We start from the raw sequence: 15,205 nt of genomic DNA on the forward strand, positions 1-15,205 counted from the left end.
CCCAAACGGCCAATCAGACTCGGAGATGCTGGGGTCAAAAAAGAACCAGAAGACCCAGCAGGCCTCTACAGAAAGGCACACAGATCTACCTTCCCTTTTAGAATACATGGCGGCACTACCCAGATCCAAAACGCTCTCGACAGAAATCAAACCGTGAACGACGCGTGTTTAGCTCTCTGTTTATGACACTTTGCACGGGGACGGAGGACATGGGTCCATGAGACCATATGCAACGCAGGGCCTGCCCGGGTCTCAGACAAAGCACTGCCTCATTCTCTTTAAGGTGAAGTAAAGAACCGAACCAGATGCAGTGGGAGCCGGGCCTACCCAGGCAGGAGAATGCTCTCCAGCTCCTTGCAAAGCTCTGATGCTGAGTTTGCACTGAAAAATCCAACTAACTATAGAACTTAGTAACCTGGATTCAAGTAACTTAAAGAGAAGCTACATCAACCCATTTCCTTATCAACAGAGAGAAAACCCTTCCCAAAGACACCCTGGTAAAGGAAGTGCAGTACCAACCACAGGCAGGGCCCAAAGTCTTCCACCATGCTCGAGGGCTTTACCTCCTGAAGGACACCAGGCCAGGCATGGTAGACCTGGTAAGGGAAGGTGCTACCAAGGAGCTCACGGTCTGGTAAGGACACAGCAAGTTTGTAGATGAATGCGGTGCAAGGCAGGGAGTGAATGTCAGAGGATGAGGTAGCATGCCCTGCCTTGGAAGCTTAAAGAGAGATGAGATCAAGTTCTTGGAGAAGGCGGCTCAGGAGCTGAGCCTTGAAGAAGGTGGGGGGAGGGGGAGGCTTTCATTGTGGGGAGGGCAGTCAGAGAACCTCAGAGAGCACCAGCAGGAAACACAGGGTTTGTAAAGAAAAGGGGGCAGTCCCTCACTGGCGCTCTATAGGCGGAGCTGGAGCTGGGGGAAGGCGGAGATAATGAGGAATGTATAAACAGCACTTGAAGGATCCATCCCACCCCACCCCTGAGCAACAGGAAGTTGACCAGGGAGGAAGTTCCTAATTCTTTGAAACAACCAGGCTACCTTTCTTTAGAATGGGAATCATTCTTGTGGGTGTATTCAGCAATGTGCGCAGTAAGTCATTGTTAATCCCAGTGTGGAGGGCACCATTCCCACCCACGTTCCACTAACTTCCGGCCAATGGGATGGAAATAGCATGGCTCTAAAGGAGGAAGTACTCTTTCTTCTTCTCTTCCTCCTTTCTGATGGCTGGAATAAGGGCATAAATAATGCAGCAACCACCTTGACTCATCAAAAAAACCTTGGGAAGAAAGCTTCAGGGTTGGGGCACACAGGAAAGAGGAGATTAGACTCTGATACCAGTCAAGGCAACATGAGCCCTGGCCTGACTCTCTCCTACCTTCCTGACTTTGAAGGAAAGGTAGCATCTATCTTATTGCAGTTCTTTGTTGACCTTGTTACTTCCAAATAAATCTTCTGAAATACTTAGCACCAAAGAATAAGTGCCCAATAAAAAGCTAACTATATACCTCCTGTGCCATGCCAGATGCCGCCGAGCCCCGGGTTCGCTGGCCCGGAGTCGGGGTGGGAGTTGCGGTGACTAGCTGCAGGCATCCTCGCTGTGTCCTCCTGGGAAAGAGGAAGGGGTCATTCGGAGCTGGCACTTTCCAACTTCCCAGGGGTCATTTGGAGTTCGGTGAAAGCTGGGAAGAATGTGCTCAAGGGAAACCTGGGAAGCAGCAGCTCTTCACCTGAAAAGTGTTCACTTTGCCTCGGTTGTGAATTCTTTCATGGAGAAGGAGAATTACCGTTATGTCACTATACTACTGAAGGGAGAGGTGGATGTGACTCATGATTCAGAACCTAAGAATGTAGAGCCTGAAAAAAATGAAAGTTGAGAGTGGGTTCCTTGGGAAGAATTTCCTCCACTGGACCAGCTTTTCTGGGCACTACATTGTTTAAAGGAACAAGGTTACGATCCATTTAAAGAAGACTTGGATCATCTGGTAGGATACAAAGGAAATCATCTCTGGATGAATAAGATTAACTGATTAAAAAAAAAAAAAAGACAAAATAAGGTCCAGAGAATGAAAAATACCTGTATTTCAGAACAACTCCATTTTATCTAAAAAGTCCCATATCATTACCAGTTTGTTTTCAGTCTCTTAACATGCTTACCACCCTTTCAGCCAGTACATATGAAAAATTTCCTGGGATTATATTATGATTTATATTCCAGACTCAGAAAATGTATTAAATAGTGATATTGTGATTAATCTGCTTTCCGCATTTCCCTATGATATTTTCTGTGTAGTTTGTCATTATCAACGTGCATGGAGTGCAATAGAATTTGCCTTAGTGTTTCAGTTCAAATAGAGATCCTAATTCAGATGCTAACACTATATGCCTGTAGTAGAATATATCATGTTTGTTGATTTTTCTCTTCTGTGTTATCTAAGACAAAAGGTTTTTGGTAATATATTGTGATAGTCCTTTTAACTAGAGTGAACAGGACAGGTTATTAGGGTATAGTTCCTAGGTTTCTGATTGGGAACCTAAACCAAGAGAAGTGAGAAATACCTCCTAGGATCTGTATTCTATCATTAGCAAGCCATCTAATTTTGGATTTCTCTCTTAATCTCCTTGAGATCCAGTATCCTTAAATGTAAAATAGGGAGATTAGACTAGAGCAGTGGTTCTCAAATGTGATTTGGGGAAGTCCTTGAGCCCTTTGAAGGATACCCAAGATCCAAGCAGTTTTTTTAATACTAAGATATCATTTGCCTTTTTTACTCTCCTTCTTTCCTGAGTATACTGAGGAGTTTTCTCAGTGCTACATGATTTGTGCTAACAGACTGAATGCAAAAGCAGATATGAGAATTCAGCTCTCTTCTATTAAACCAAATATTAAAGACATTTGCAAAAAAAAAAAAGCTAAATATATTAATTAACGTACTTATTAAAGATGGAAGCACCTTCAGAGCCAAAGACCACAGATCCGTGGTCCCCATTTACATGTGTTTTAGGAGATCTAGGGGAGCTTATAATATTCTTTTCTTAAAAAAGAACTTGCCCTAACCCAGTGGTCGGCAAACTCATTAGTCAACAGAGCCAAATATCAACAGTACAACGATTGAAATTTCTTTTGAGAGCCAAATTTTTTAAACTTAAACTTCTCTAACGCCACTTCTTCAAAATAGACTCGCCCAGGCCGTGGTATTTTGTGGAAGAGCCACACTCAAGGGGCCAAAGAGCCGCATGTGGCTCGCGAGCCACAGTTTGCCGACCATGGCCCTAACCGGTTTGGCTCAGTGGATATAGCGCCAGCCTGCGGACTGAAGGGTCCCAGGTTCTATTCCCATCAAGAGCATGTACCTTGGTTTCGGGCACATCCCCAGTAGAGGTGTGCAGGAGGCAGCTGATTGATGTTTCTCTCTCATCGATGTTTCTAATTCCCTATCCCTCTCTCTTCCTCTCTGTAAAAAAATCAATAAAATATATATTTTTAAAAACTTTAAAATATGTGTATACCATGTTCATGGGTACATTATTCACAATAGCCAAAAAGGTAGAAGAACCCTAGTGTTCATCAACAGATGAGTGAATAAGAAAATGTGCTCTCTCCATGCAATGGAATGTTACTCAGCCTTTAAAATGGAAATTCTGACATGTGTTACAACATGGATGAGCCTTGAGCACATTATGCTAAGTGAAATAAGCCAGCCACAAGAAGACAAATATTGTACAGTTCCACTTATGAGGTACCTAAACCAGTCCTATTCATTGAGATAGAAAGTAGAATGGTGTTCCGGCAGCTGGAGGGAGGGGAACTGGGGAATTATTGTGTAATGGGTATCGAGTTTTAGCTTTGCAGATGAAGAGTTCTGAAGATTGGATGCACAGCAACACAATGTGCTTAATGCTACTGAACTGTACACTCAAGAATGGTTAAGACCGTAAATTTCGTTGTGCTTTACCACAACTAAAACATTTTAAATAATTTTTAAAGTTTTATATTTCCTTTCTCATTACCCAATTAACATAATTGTTGACCCCAAAAAGTAGAAAATACAGATTAGCAAAGAAAAACATGTACTGTGTTATAACCTTATGAGAATGGCTGGCTTGTGCTAAGCAGTTTATGTAGATTACCTCATTGAATTCACCCAACAAGCTTATGGGGCAGGTAGTATCATCAACCCCAATTTACATCTGAGCAAAATTAAGCACAAAAGATTAAGTAAATTATTCAAGGTCACACATGGGGAGGTGGTTGAGCTGGAATCAGTGTCCAGGTAGGCTGACTCTGGAGGTCTGGCTCTAATTGGTTAAGCAATTATAACCATTTGTGTCACTAATTATTCTTTGGCAACATCATTTTTAGTAAGCATACAATATTCCATTTTATAAAGATACCCTGTCCTCTTAAGTAATCTCCCATCTAAGCTGTTTCTAGTTTTTTACTACTATAAGAGACGCTTCCATGAACATCCTTTTATTATTCATATTTAATTCCTGAGGATCAAGTCATTAACTGGCAGACCAAGGCATGTGCATTAAGGCTCTTGAAGCATACTTTTTATACATTCTTAATCAAAGATTATTTTTCCCTTTGGTCTTAACATTTTTCTCTGCTAGACGACAGACTTGCTCAAAAAGAGAGCAAGTCAGTGGGAGCTCTGAGCTGTTTCTCAGAGTTACTTTAATAGATGTTTGCAGATGCAGAGGATATACAATTAATTTAAGGCTTGTTAAAAACAAAACACATTCCATCGCCTTCTAGGCTTCATTGATTGTGTGGTGGAAATATTTATTTAGGGGAATCTTAAAACAAACAATAGTGACTTATTTGACCACGATCAGCTTCATGGCATAATATCAAGTGTCTGTGAGCTGAAGACAATAACCAGTTCCTCCCACTTTTGTCTGCAATCTCGTCCTAAAAGCTGTCTCTTTCAACTTGAATTCTCAGTAGCTTTTCCTTCTCCAAACCACATTTTCCAGTAGCTCCCATCAGAAAGACAGTAATCATATTAATGTACAACCTCAGCATCTCTCAGAAGACAGCAAACTAACAAATTCCAGGGGCCGAGATTTCATTCATCAGAAGTCGCCCATCAACTCTAGCTTAATTTATAGTAGTTTGCTATCAATGAGATTAGTGGTCATTACGGAATGAACAAAACTAATTTCACTAATGTGGAGAGCATTCAGAGGGGATTCTTTGAAAGTAAGCCAATGACTTAATATCTAGTCCCAGTCCTGCTGCTTGACATTCTAATGATTTAAGGCAAATCAATTCCTTTGTGAGGCTCAGTTTCCCCATCTAATAGGAGGGTGAAATAGCATCACCTCCGCCTGCCTGTCAGGACAGAAAGCAAAATCATTTTATAAAGTGCAGCATAAGGAAAGATAAGTGGAAACTAGAGATTTTAGATATGAAAGGGCCCTCAAAAAGCATCCAATCCTGCTCCTTCATTACACAAATTCTTCAAATGAGGTTCAAAGAAACTTTTGCGCGAAGCTATAGTGGGCATGAACTTTTTCCAGAAGAACGAGGACCCTCTTTGAGAAATATTCCTCAAAATACGTGGTTTTACTATGGACTGTCAACCATTAGACAGTGGTTTCCCCTTAGCCATGGGAAAGACAGTCCAATACCCCAGTGGATGCCTGAAACCGAGGATAGTACCAAATCCTCTCTAGGCTATGTTTGTTCCTATACACACATGCTTATGATAGAATTTAATTTATAAATTAGGCAAATACCAGCAGATCACGGTTTGGTTCCCAGTCAGGGTATATGCCCAGGCTTCAGACTCACTCCCCAGTGAGGGGCATACAGGAGGCAGCCGATCAATGATTCTCATCGTTGATGTTTTTCTCTTTCCCTTTCCCTTCCTCTCTGAAATCAATAAAAACATATTTCTTAAAAATAGAAATAAATTAGGCACAGTAAGAGATCAAAAACAATATCTAATAGTAAAACAGAACAATTATAACAATATATTGTAATAAATGCTATGTGAGGGAAAGTCTCTCTCTTGCCCTTGCTTTCAAAATATGTTGCTGTACTGTCCTCCCTTGTCCTTGTGATGATATGGGATGACACAACGCCTATGTGAGGAGATGAGGTGAAGGGAAAGACCTATGCACTGTGATGGAGCGTTAGACTAATACTGACCTTCGGGCCCTACTTAACAAGCACTTTATGGCTTCCCTTTGGCATGTCCGAATTGCCAGCACCTCTGCTCTTGCACGCTGGGACCACTATTAAGTAAAATAAGAGGTACAGGAACACAAGCACTGAGATACCACCACAGTCGGTCTGATCACCAAGCTGCCTACTAAGTGACTAAGGGGCGGGAAGACGTACAGTGTGGAGATGCTGGGCAAAGGGATGATTCACATCTGGAGCGGAATGAGCTGAATGGTGTGAGTTTCATCATGGTACTCAGACGGGTGCACAATTTAAAACTTATAGCCAGACTGGTGTGCTCAGTGGTTGAGTGTCGACCTATGAACCAGGAGGTCATGGTTCAATTCCCGGTCAGGGCACATGCGTGGGTTGCAGGCTCGATCTCCAGTGGGGGTCATGCAAGAGGCAGCTAATCAATGATTCTCTCTCATCATTGATGTTTCTATCTCTCTCTTCCTAATTGAAATCAATAAAAAAAATATTTTTAAAAAATAAGTAAATAAAACTTATTTATTGAATTGCTTACTTCTGGAATTTTTCACTTAATATTTTTGAACAGAGGTTGCCTGTGGGTAACTGAAACTGCAAAAGGTGAAATCTGCTAAACAGGGACTACTGTACCCTCCCCCTAACCCCCTTCCATCCAGCCCTCTCACCCCCCCGTTTCCCTCCCTCCCCCCCACACATATTTCAGGCAAACACGGAGATCCATGGCCCAAGCTGAGCCAGTTGTAGCATGTCATCCCTCTGACCACATTCACTAGTCCAGGGTTGGAAACACGACCCCAGATCTTCGGGATTTTTCACACTTGAACTGAGGGGGAAGTACCCCTTCCTCTCTGAGTGAAGCCTGCCACATGATTGGCCTTGAATCAATGTTTGCCAACATATAGATTACTAACAATCCTATATAATCCTAGATAATAAAAGCCTAATATGCTAAGTGTCCAGTCATCCGGTCGTCCGTTCAACCAATCAAAGCGTAATATGCTAATGAAATGCTAAGGCCGCTCAACTGCTCACTATGACATGCACTGGCCACCAGGGGGCAGAGAATCGACCAGTCAACTAGTCGCTACGATGTGCACTGACCACCAGGGGGCAGATGCTCCGACTGGTAAGTTAGCTTGCTCCTGGGATCCAGCCGATTGGGACTGAGCGAGACGGGCTGGACATGCCCTGGAGCCCTCCCGCGGTCCCTCCCCGGCTGGCCAACCTCCTGTGTCCCTCCCGGCCCTGATTGTACACCCTCTCGCAATCTGGGCTGACGGACCCTCCCCCACCCCGAGTGCATGAATTTCATGCACCGGGTCTCTAGTAATAATATACAAAGTTATTATACCAATATCTAGGTACTACATGTAAGAAATAAGGCGAGCCCCCAATTTCAGGGGTCCTGGTAGAACACAAAACATACTCAGGAGCCAGGAAGAAGGGCAAACATCTTCATCCTGCAAGAGGGTGTGCACACACAGAGCAGGCAGTCTGCTCGGCTTCTTAATTCTGACGCATGTGACCTGCCCCTCACTCTTGATTGGAGCTCAGGTGCACAGTCTTTTGCAATTGGCTAATTCGAAGGGAGGGGTTGGCCTCTGCCATTTCAATATGGCGGCCCCCAGGGGAGCTGCAAGTCATGCCGCCAACAAGGTGGCTGCCAAGTCACGCAGTCCAAATGGCAGCTGTCTAAACTGTTCCCTGACAGAAAAGGTGACTTGTTTATTCTCACACTACAGCACCTGCGATATGCCTCAGCCTAAGGCAGTGGTCGGCAAACTCATTAGTCAACAGAGCCAAATATCAACAGGATAACGACTGACATTTCTTTTGAGAGCCAAATTTTTTAAACTTAAACTTCTTCTAACGCCACTTCTTCAAAATAGACTCGCCCAGGCCGTGGTATTTTGTGGAAGAGCCACACTCAAGGGGCCAAAGAGCCGCATGTGGCTCGCGAGCCGCAGTTTGCCGACCACTGGCCTAAGGGATTAAAGCTAAAGGTAGGCAGGTTGTGGCCTCAGAGGGGGAACTGCAGAGGAGGAAGGAGCCTGGCCTTGCCGGAGCCCTGGGATCACAGGACGCAGACATCAGCAGCCTGTTTCCCACCCTGGAGCCCACCCTTATCTTCAGGATCCTCGCCGGCCTTTGCTATGCAAACCTAGCGGTCCATCTTAAGGCCACTCAAGGCCGTAAATCGCCTTGATTGGAGCTTCTGTGTGCATAACGGGTCCTCTGTGCCCGTTAAGTTACCAGGCTTTCGCTTTCTGCACATTGGAGTTGCCCTAATTTCCACTACTCGAGCTTGAGACTTTATATTCTCCAAAACACTTACGTTGAACCATCTACATGTATACGTTTTATGTGTGTAAATAGGAAGGGGTGGGGGGGAACTCAGCACCTTTGCTGAATATTTTAATTGATCTGGGGGAAAATCAATTCCAACCAGAAGAGCTAGTTCCGCCGCACTGCCCTTCCCCAGTGAGGTTTCTGGTGGAAATAATTGCTGGGCATTAGCGACTGTATACAGTTCTAACAGATGCCATTAAGTGGACCCCAGACAAAACAAACCAGTAAGTGGCAGTCTGTTTGTGGGTCACTTTATTCTTGACTGCTATGAATAGCGCGTCCTTTGGGCATCATAATAGGTGTTTGCTCCCCATCCCATGCGAATGTGTTACTTCTCGCCCTTCACCAACTGGAGACTCTGATAAGGGTAAGCATGAAAGAACCCCCAGATCTGGGTGGTGTGAGGAGGTGCTTCTTGGCTTTGCCGTGGGTCACTGGGACCACTTCTCTCTTCTTCCATGCAGTCAATTCCCTAGAGGGCCAAAGGGTCAGCTTGAAAAGAGCAAAGTTTTATTTTGACACATTTTTCTAAAGTTGGTGTCCTCATTACTGTCCCTTGGAGTTTGGGAACATAATTGGCACAGTGCCTAAATGACTCTTTGATTGAAGGCAAAATCCCTGCAGGTCACAGATTTCCTGAAGATAAGGACTTCATAATCCAGGCTGGGCGAAGGACTAGGCTGTCCTGACAAATTCAGCGCTCTAGTTGATAAAGTATTTTGGGTGGAATGCAGGGTTTACTGATCCTCAGAGCATTAGGAAACAATAGAATACATGTACAAGCAATTACCATTTTACTTTGGCAATGCAAAGGAACTTTGCGATCTTCAAATTGCTCGAAACTCCAAGTGTGGGTGCTGGACCAGCATCCCTAACAGCACCTGCATCCCATGGTAACTTATAAGGAACAGAGCATCTCAGACCTCATCTTAGATCCCCTGAGTCAGAACCTGCATTTCAGCAAGTTACGCTCAAGTTTGAGAAGCACTGTTAGTGCCACAGGATGGTCAATTAAACATGACCCTTGTAGCCCTGGCCGGTGTGGCTCAGTTGGTTGGAGCATCATCCTGTACACTGGAGGGCATGGTTTGATTCCCAGTCAGGACACATACCCAGGTTGCAGGTTTGATACCCATTCGAGTGCATATAGGAGGCAACCGATTTATGTTTCTCTCTCTCTCTCTCTCTCTCTCTCTCTCTCTCTTTCTCTCTCTCTCTCTCATCAATAAAAATGTATCCCGGTGAGGACTAAGAAGTAAATAAATAAACATGACCTTTGTAATATAAAGGTAGCATAAGTGTGCCCAAATATTGGTTAAATCGGATAAAAGCCAGACGGGGCACTTTGTTTTGTAGGTTAGCCTATGGCATTCATTCATTCAGGTTGGCTTGCATGAATAGAAATAACTTAATTTACAAGTGGACACAGATTCAGGCCCTGATAATGAAGACCTGACTCTCTTGCATACATGAAAAGTACTGCAATAACAGGTTCAGATTTTCAGAGCAATAGCCCAAGGTAAGCAGCGTTTCCCGCGTGCAAACAGAAGCTCTTTGTGACTGTTTGGTCAACTCGGTTGTGTGTGCTTTTACGCTTGGGAAAGATGGAAAAATAATCGGTCAGGTCGTGTGTTCTGCCCTATATGGACTTTGGAAAGTGAGTGGCACGGATTCTAAACAGGTATGTACTGGATTCCTACTGTGACGTGGGGATGATCACACCGGTGCTATTTTTCACGTGGATTAAATGCAAGAACCTGCCCCCTCACTGAGTCAATGCTTGGCACGTGGTGCTCTGTCAATGTGACATTTCTGCATGTCTGTGCGTGGAGCTCCGTCTGATTTTAGTTGTCATTTCCCCCTGTTAGAAACAACGTTTAGAAGCGTGCTCAGAACTGCTGTGTCCAGGGGCAGACACATTTAAAACCTGGAGCAAAAGGGAGCTAGCTAACTGTGGCTGTGAGGAGCCAGCGCCCAGCAGCCCAGGAGCCACAAGGGCTGGGCGCTCTGCCTCGCAGGCCCTGTAGGTGGCAGCACTGAGGCCGCAGGTCGAGCGCAGCCGGGGATGCCGCATTTTAAGCGCCCGCGGCGACTAGGTCTGTGGTTAAACCCGAGTCATCTGCCGGATCTTGCAAAGAGTTTGCTCCCACGCGTGTAGAAACTGTGTTTCCCAGTGCCTGTCAATATTTCCTTTTCCCTTCCCTCCCCGCCAACTGCTCTGCCTGCTTGACATTTGCATGGTGTCTCCTCGATCTCTGACCAATTCCGGTATTTTAGGAAGTTACTTCTACCTCCTGCTGCCCCCATGCCCACCCAGTTGGGGACAAGTAATAATGCTTGTAAACCATATATAATAAGTGCCTTGCACAATCCTAACACGCTTTTCACTCATTCTTCAGACTGGACCATGAGGTAGGTGATATTGTCAGGAACTTGCTCAAAGTCAGACTGCAAGCCAGGGTTCAAACCCAGGCAGGGGCGTCCTCGAATTGGTGGTTTCAACACCACATGGAGCTGCCTCCTAAGGGAAGATTGTAGAAGAAGTTGTAAACACCACCAGGTAATTGCCTGCAAATTGAAGAGCTCTCGAGAGGGGAATGTGTCTCTTCTCTCCTGGATGTTTCCCAAAGGCAGATACTGACTCCTCTGGCCTATCGACCAGGCCGTGGGCTCAGCAATGGCCTGATCTGGGCTCTCACCAGGCAGTAGGGAGATGAGAGGGGTCAGGCTGGTAACAAAATAGGGAATCCCATTCAGAAGTCCGTGTGGAAAGAAGAATCTCCTGTGTGTAGTCATGAGAAAAGCCACCCCCCCCCCCGCCCCCCGCGGATGCACGGCCAGTCCTCACCTATATGTCTGGCTCTGCTCATCCATCTGATAACACTGCCAGGCGACACCTCTCATCCTCTCCTCCTCTCCTCCTCTCCTCCCAGGGAGAGCTAAAACACAGGCAGAGTGCAGTGAAATACTTTCTTTCTGGTCTTTGGAATCCATCAACCCTGAGTTCGAATTTTTATTTCTGTACTTAGTTAAGGCCATGTGAATTAACATGGGGAACCCCATTTCCTTGTCTATAAAATGGGTCACTGGGTTGTACCTTCCCCAGAGCCACCCGAGATACCCCAGGCAGAGCTGTTAGCACAGTGGCCTCAGTTGGAGCCTGGCCTGGGGGTTGGCAGTCACCCCGAAGTGTTTTCCATTTCCAGCTCCCATCTGGTCACGTGGGGGAGACCCCACTGCCCTACCCCCCGTGGGATGAATGGCGAGGATGGCACTTGCTGTCTGTCATGCCCTGGCTCCCCAACTCCACTGGCTCCCGAGCTGAGAAAAGCACGTTTAAGCTCTTCACCCCGTGAGCAGAGTTTGCCACCTGTCCCGCTCCAGCTGCCTGGGGCACACGCCTCCTCCCACAGCCTGGGCTTCGGCTGAGCTGAGCGTGTGTGCACCCCGCGCCTGCCCCACGATTTTCTTCCTTTATCACTTCACACCCCCTCGCCCTGTGCTTCCCAACACGAGCCACATGTGGCTGTTTAATTCAAGTTAAAATTAAGCCTAGCCGGTTTGGCTCAGTGGATAGAGCGTCAGCCTGCAGACTGAAGGGACTGATTCAATTACGGTCAAGGGCACGTGGGGGGCGTGCAGGAGAAGGCTGATCAATGATTCTCTCTCATCATGGATGTTTTTCTCTCTTTCTCCCTTTCCCTTTTTCTCTGAAATCAATTAAAAATATATTTTAAAAAGTTAAAGTGAAAATTCTCTCCTCCATCACACTAGCCACCTTTCAAACGCTGAGTAGTCACATGTTTCAGACAGGACCGGCGATGGCATATTCCATCGCTGCAGCAAGTTTCATGAGCTCGCATGGGCCTGGAGGGTACATCTCAACCCTAGCCATCCTCAGGGACCAACCCAAATGTCACTGGCGCCACAAAGCCACTTCTGTGCCTCCCCAGCTGCAAGTTATCTTTCCCAAGGCAGCAAAGACCCTGCTGGCCATGACTCACCGGCTGACTGGTCACCACGGAGACACCCCGTGTCCCTGGCCACATGTCATTTCAAGTAAAGCATCTCTTTGGTGTCTGCACCGCATATGGTAGATGAGTAGGCATGGAGGCTGGAAGCTCCGGGGGATAGGAAATGTCATCTGTTTGGGTTTTCAGCATTTTGAGGCACCTACATCCCACGCACAGTTTGAGGTGTTTATATACAGCCTTTGACCCCCTTCCACTCTATAAAGGAGATATTTTTATCCCTATCTTACAAATGAGAAAACCGGAAAATACTGTGGTGAGGTAACTTGCCCCCAAAATGGTTATGCTTGGTATGCTCATGGACAAAGAAAAAATCAAACCAAATGCAGGATGCAGGTCTCTGTGGCTCAGAACTGGGGCTTGTTCCATACGCATGCTGCCTGTCCCCAAGCCTGTGGCTTGAGGTTGCCTTCGTTGCTTTCAACCAAATAAAATGATTTCAGGCAGAGCTGGGGGTTGTGGGGAAAGAGAACGAAGGAGGAGAGGTGACACTCTGGACAAAGAACAAGAGTACTGTGAGTAGAACTGCCCAACCCTTCCTTTTATCCATAAAAATGTGTTACCTCATTGCCGACTCTCTTAATGCTAAGGTCCCAGAAAGGAAGATTAACTCACAGTGAGTGTGCAAACAAAAATCTTTCCATATCTCTTCATTGATGTGCACACAAACATTTTTCAGTACTAGGTAGAACCAGAGGGAATTGCCATATTTGTAACTAAAATGGTCGAATATTAGCAGATTCCTATGATTCAACCTAATTTTTATCAATTGTCAACTATTTTATCAATTTTACTATCAATTATTTTATCAACTTTTTATCAATTAAAAAAAGTGGCTAAAGATCTAGCTCTGAATTTAGTACAGCCCAAGTGTGAATGCTTTAAAACCTCTGCCAGACACATCTGGGGCCCAGAAGTGGTACCCACTGCCTGCAACCCTCACCTGAACTTGAAAACAAGAGAAACAGGTCTACTTTCTGAGACTTCAACTCTCTGGGAGCCATAAATGGTCTTAGAGATACAAAATCCTCTCCAGGAGACAGAGGCTGCCCAGGTAGCTGAGAAGAGGGTCCATTAGCATATCTAAGGGAAGAATGTGAAGATCAGAGAAGGGGAGGTGAAGGCTGAGAGCAGGAGAATCTTAGCTTGAGCTGGTCCTGGCTCACTGGTCTTGAAATTCTTCATAATTTTGAAAAAGGGGCCACACCGCATTTTCATTTTACACTAGGCCCTGCCAATGATATAGCCGGTCCTGACAAGAACCCACACTTGACTTTTGGTGGGGGGGGAGCCTTCTGAGCAGCAGTCAGAAGACCTAGGTGTTATTATTCTTGTGTCATTTGACCTCCCGTGGATTTACTCTGAGCTTTAATCCTCAGCAGAGTCTCACAAGGGCAGCACGGTGGTGGCAGTGTTTTTAAACAAAACTACTGATGATGAAGTACATGCACCCAGGCATCCTCATTAATGCGACATATGACACAGCCAAGTAAGTTGCTTTTGTGGTCAATGGTCAATTCAACCTCCTCCTTGAGGGCCTACTCTGTGCCAGGCACTGTTTGGGGCGATGGAGTTATCTCAACAAGTGAGATAACAATCTCTGCTGTCGGCAGGCTTGTATTTCAGTTGAGAGAAATGGACAGTAAATACAAACAAGTCAATGACAGGTGAGGTGATTGATTGTAAAAATAAAGCATTAAGAGGCAGTGTGGATGTCTTACATAGGATAGTCAAAGAAGAACTCAATGAGGAGAAGGCATTTGAGCCGAGCTTTGAAAGAGATAAAGGCACAAGCCCCTAAGTCTCTGGCTGAGTGAGAGAAAGTGCAGAGGTTGCAGGGCGGGCGGGTCTGTGCTGTTTGAAGAACAGCAGGACAGAAGAGAGGGAGGAAGAGGACAAGATGAAGTCACAGAGGTAATAGGAGTCGATCTTGCACGGACTTGTAGACCACGATAAAAAACTTTGGTCGGAATAAGAAGGCGAGCGATTGAAGGGTTTGGAACCTGGGAGTGACACGGCAGGACGAAACAGGGTTGCCTGGGCTGCTGTGAGGAGGGGCAAGAGGCATCTGGGAGAAACAAGATAAGGTGTTGCAATCTTGCAAATAGAGGTGATCAGAGCTTGGACCAGGTGATTGGCAGTGGGGATGGTGAGAAGTGGCTAGATTCTGGGTTAATTTGGAAGGCAGAGCTGATAAGATTTGGTGAAGAGCAGCCACAAATAACAACAACAAATAAACAAGATCTTAGGCCACATTCTTCCATTAGCCTAACTTCTGGCCGACTTGGCTGCGGATGTTATCTCAGTTCATCTTTACAGTCACCCTGGGTAGGAGTCCTCTCCTCCTTGCCAGCGAGGAAAGTGGCACTCAGGGGGTTCTGGAACTTGCTGAGGGCACTCACTAGTAAGTGGAGGGCACATTGACCTATGTAGAGCCAAAAGCTTAAGGCACACACCGTGCTGCATGGATGCTGGCTTTCAGAGCCCACTCAGAAAGAAAGAGATGAAAGCGAGCCTGAAAAGCCTGATCTGGACTCAGAACTTCCCTCTCTGGCTACTGGCTGGCAGGATTGCTAATGGGGAGTTAGCGCCGGGGCGCCATAATGAACTTTGCGCTGGGAAGATGAGAGCTCTCCTACCCGGCACTAATTGAGGAGA

At 45.7% G+C, this 15,205-nt stretch overlaps 1 pseudogene across 1 annotated transcript; it reads left to right on the top strand.

Moving 5' to 3' along the window:
* The first annotated feature begins 1,516 nt into the window (after nucleotides 1–1,516).
* On the top strand, nucleotides 1,517–2,028 carry LOC307108682 (nucleotide triphosphate diphosphatase NUDT15-like; annotated as a pseudogene). Its single transcript has one exon. The product of its transcript is annotated as a nucleotide triphosphate diphosphatase NUDT15-like (transcript).
* The last annotated feature ends 13,177 nt before the right edge of the window (nucleotides 2,029–15,205 follow it).

Source organism: Cnephaeus nilssonii, assembly GCF_951640355.1.
Source record: "Cnephaeus nilssonii genome assembly, chromosome: 12".
Taxonomy (NCBI): Eukaryota; Metazoa; Chordata; class Mammalia; order Chiroptera; family Vespertilionidae; genus Cnephaeus; species Cnephaeus nilssonii.